General features: G+C 39.5%; 1 non-coding gene and 1 pseudogene across 1 annotated transcript; one reads left to right on the top strand and one right to left on the bottom strand.

The window, feature by feature from the left end:
- Nucleotides 1–262: 262 nt before the first annotated feature.
- Nucleotides 263–369, top strand: LOC142841845 (U6 spliceosomal RNA). Its single transcript, XR_012909111.1, has one exon. It is a non-coding gene; the product is annotated as a U6 spliceosomal RNA (small nuclear RNA).
- A 1,848-nt stretch (nt 370–2,217) lies between these two features.
- LOC142840985 (alcohol dehydrogenase class-3 pseudogene) lies at nt 2,218–3,362 on the bottom strand (annotated as a pseudogene).
- Between the last annotated feature and the right edge of the window lie 853 nt (nt 3,363–4,215).

The raw sequence follows: 4,215 nt of genomic DNA, 5'->3' as shown, positions 1-4,215 counted from the left end.
CATAATATGATTCTTCTTTATGGCTAAAATTTATATGGATGTATGTATATATAAATAAATAGATAACAATTATTTTAATTTTTTTCATCCATTCTTTTACCAATAGGCACTCTTTTCAAGGCTTCCTTCCCTATCATGAATAATGTTGCAATAAACCTAGATGTGCTAGTACCTCTATGATGCATTAATATGAAGTCATTAAAACAAACTAGTCAAAAAATGACTGAATGAAATGAGAAGCTATTTCTTAAAACAAAGTATGGTGCTCACTTCAGTATCACATATACTAAAATCAGAATGATGTAAAGAAGATTATTATGGTCCCTGAACAAAGATGACACATAAATTTGTGAAGTGTTCCATAGTTTTTCTAAGAGGAGTCCCAGTGAGGTCCTAGCATCAATAGTTTAGCAGAAACCAGAGGCCTCGAACCAGGCCAATGACTCTTTGCAACTAACACTTGCACACAAAGGCATACGGGTAAAAGAGGATAATGCATGACTCACTATGTCACACTACAGCTTTCATGATTAGTCTTTCTTTTTCTTTCTTTTTTTCTCTTAAATTTTATTTTATTTTGTGTGTGTGAGTTTACAATGGCAATGAGGAAATATGAAGGGACAAGAAATAATTGGGGTTGAGATGCATGATGTAAAACAAAAAGGATAAGTAAAAAGAACGTTTTAAAAAAGCATCATGTTTTTACAAATGGGCAATTAATATGTGAAAAATGTCCAACATCAATAATTATCAAAGACATCCAAATTAAAGTGATATTGTAATTCTATCTCATTCTACACATAATGACAGTCATTAAGAAACCAATTAAGTAATAGTGAGGATTTGAAAAAAAGGAAATTCTTATGCACACCTGGTAGGATGTAAACTAGTACATTCATTATGGAAATCAGTAGGGACACTCATCATAAGACTAAAACAGTATCACATGAATATATCACATGATCCAGCAATATTAATCCTGGCATTTTCCCAGTAATCATTTTTCCTTTTTTTAGCCTCAAATTTTTATAGGATATAATATAGAATTGGTTCAAAACAAATAATTCAAGGTTTGAAAATTAAGTTAATAAAGAGCTGTTCAAAATATTTCCCATACTGACTCTTATTGCTAACAAGAACAACATTATTCAGACCATTTTTGAACATTGATTTCAAGTACCCATTTCTTTATCTTCTCTAGCTTAATAAACCAAAAACCATTTCTTTATTTGCTTGCAAAGAAAGTTATTTCTCTTCCCTTCCATGCTCATTGCTAGAATGGTAGTCAAAATATTTCCCACCTAAGACAAGGAAAATTCAAAACATTAATTTCTGCCATATCTCATGTTTGAAGATTTATTTTTGCTGGTGAATTGAGTTGGATCCAAGGAACTCATGGAAAGGTAGAAGGGGAGAACCCACTCCATAAAAGTTGGTCTATGATTTTCTCAAGGTAATATATACACAAATCCATCTCTCTTTCCCTTTGTGGTGTGGAGAATTGTCTGTATTCTGTCAATCATGTTTTAAATGAACACTGATTGGCTACTAGCCAGGCAGGAAGTATAGGTGGGACAACCAGACAGGAAGTAGAGGTAGGGTAATGAGTACAGGAGTATTCTGGGAAGAAGGAAGCTCTTCCCACAGTTCTGTCCAGACACTGAAGAAGCAGGATGTGACCTGCCCTGATGAAAAAGGTACTGAGCCGTGTGGCTAACATAGATAAGAATAATGGGCTAATATAAGTTATAAGAGCTAATATGAAGCCTGAGATAATGGGCCAATCAGTTTATAACTGATTTAGACCTCTCTGTGTGATTTTCCTTGGGACTTAATGAATGCAGGAACTGGGCAGGACAGAAACCCCAACAAGCAGGCCCTCATGTTACATTTCTCTGTGTTTTTTTTACATACAATAATAATAATAAATAATATTTTGAAAGAAGAAAACATAATGATAGATATATGAAAATTGTTATATATCATACTTTGTATGCCAGCAAAAATTAATTTAACATATACTAATTTTTTATGTAAAAAGTATTTTTATTATGTTAAAATATGTCCTGAGCAGCATTTATTTACATGGAGAATTTTTTAAAAAACTGACTTGTGATTATTTGCCTTGTCCTCAATTAGAGACAGGATTACACACATTCCTAGTAGTTTCTGAAGCAGATCTGTCAGTCTGTCACATCCCATCACAGAAGAAAGTACAGGAAGGACAGTGTTCTCTTCTGAACTTACATCTTTAGAACGGTTGGAATGCTTTTCCCTGAGTACGTCAGGTGGAAGCCTCTGTTAATTTGGTCGAAGGATAGAGTGTCAGTTACACATTCGTCAACTTTTATCTCTTTTGACATATATTCAGACACCAGCTTTGGGACACTCTCTACACTCTTCCATCCTCCAAAGGAGTGCCTTTCCACGTGCATCCTGTCACCAACTGGAATTGGTGAGTGGCGACTTCTTCACCTGAAGCAGCTATGCCAACCACCACACTGACTCCCCAGCCTTTGTGCGCCACCTTGAGGCTGCTCTCATGACCTTCACTCCCCCCATCTGTCATCTCATTGCCCATCTGTCATCTCAGTGAGTACTTCCCGGATGAGTTTACTGAAATCCTGGGGGTTAGTACATTCAGAGGCTCCAAATTCTTTGGCCTTTGCGAATTTATCTTTATTGATGTCAATACCAATGATCCGGGATGCACCAGCTACTTACAGCCCATGATCACTGCCAATCCAACTCCTCCCAGGCCAAAGATGGCACAGGTAAAACCAGGTTCCACCTTGGCAGTGTTCACAGCAGCACCATAGCCAGTTAAAGTGCCATGCCCGAGAAGGCAGACTTTATCCAAAGGTGCTGAAGGATCAATTTTAGTAACAGAGATGTCAGCCACAACTGTGTACTCCGAAAATGTGCTGGTTCCCATGAAATGAAAAATAGACTTTCTTTGCAGGTAAATATACTAGTGCCATCTGGCATTAATCCTTTCCTCTGAGTGACTCATATCTTCTGGCATAGGTTTGTTTTAGGATTCACACAAAATTTGCATTCTCCACACTGTGGGATGTAAAGTGGGATGACAGTGTAACCTGCCTTCACCTTAGTGACCCCTTCACCCATGCTTTCCACAATCCCAGCGCCTTCATGTCCCAAGATCACTGGGAAACACCCCTCAGGATCAGTTCCACTCAGAGTATAGACATCTGTGTACAAACGGCGGTGGCGATGATCTTAATACGAACTTCATGAGCCTTGGGAGGTGCTACTTTGATTTCTTCTATGGAGAGAGGCTTTCCAACTTCTGAGGCGACTGCAGCCTTGCATCTGGTCACCTGATTCACCATGTCTGCAAGTTGGGGTTCCTGAGCTGAATTTCAAGCAACAAGTCTCGCGGATCCCGGTATGGGCTGGTCATGCATGAGGGGCGGGGCTGAGTGTGGGGGCGGAGCTATGATGCAGAGGCGGCGTGAGGGGTGGGGCTGAGTGCCTGGGCAGAGCTATGACGCAGAGGTGGCATGAATATGTTGCAGCGGTCTGTGTGTCCTTTTTTTTTTAAAAGTGTGTACCCCAGGCTGGCCTCAAACTTGTGATCCTCCTGCCTCTGCCTTCTTCAGCAAATCCTACTGGCATGCACTACCACAACCAGTACTAAAATATATATATATTATTTTTAATTTGGAAGTATTTTATTGAGGATTTTTGTTTACATCAAGGATATTGGTATGTAGCTTTCTTCATTGCTGTTCTTGTGTCTTTATCTGTTTTTGTTATTAAAGTAAGACTTTATACAAGAAGTTTGTAAGTGCTCCTTCTGTTTTTATTTTTTTCAGTTTCTTTTTTTTATTTACTTATTAAAGATTTCTGACTCCTCCCCGCCACTAATCAGGAACAGAAGGAGAGAAAGCACGAGCAAGGAACTCTGGACCGCGAGGGGTGCACCGGGAACTCACCAAGGCCAGCTGGCCCGGGTCTGAAAAATCATGGGATAAAACCGGACCTGCTGAAGATAGTGGACAATGAGGACTTCTGAGAACAAAAGAACAATGGCAATGGGTTTTTGATCCTACTGCACGTACTGGCTTTGGGGGAGCCTAGGCAGTTTGGATGCTCATCTTACTAGACCTGGATGGAGGTGGGTGGTGCTTGGACTTCCCACAGGGCAGGGAACCCTGATTGCTCTTTGGGCTGACGAGGGAGGGGGACTTG

Source organism: Microtus pennsylvanicus, chromosome X (genome assembly GCF_037038515.1).
Source record: "Microtus pennsylvanicus isolate mMicPen1 chromosome X, mMicPen1.hap1, whole genome shotgun sequence".
Lineage (NCBI taxonomy): Eukaryota > Metazoa > Chordata > Mammalia > Rodentia > Cricetidae > Microtus > Microtus pennsylvanicus.
Note: the sequence above shows the minus strand (reverse complement) of the source record. Positions and strands in the feature narration are given on the sequence as shown.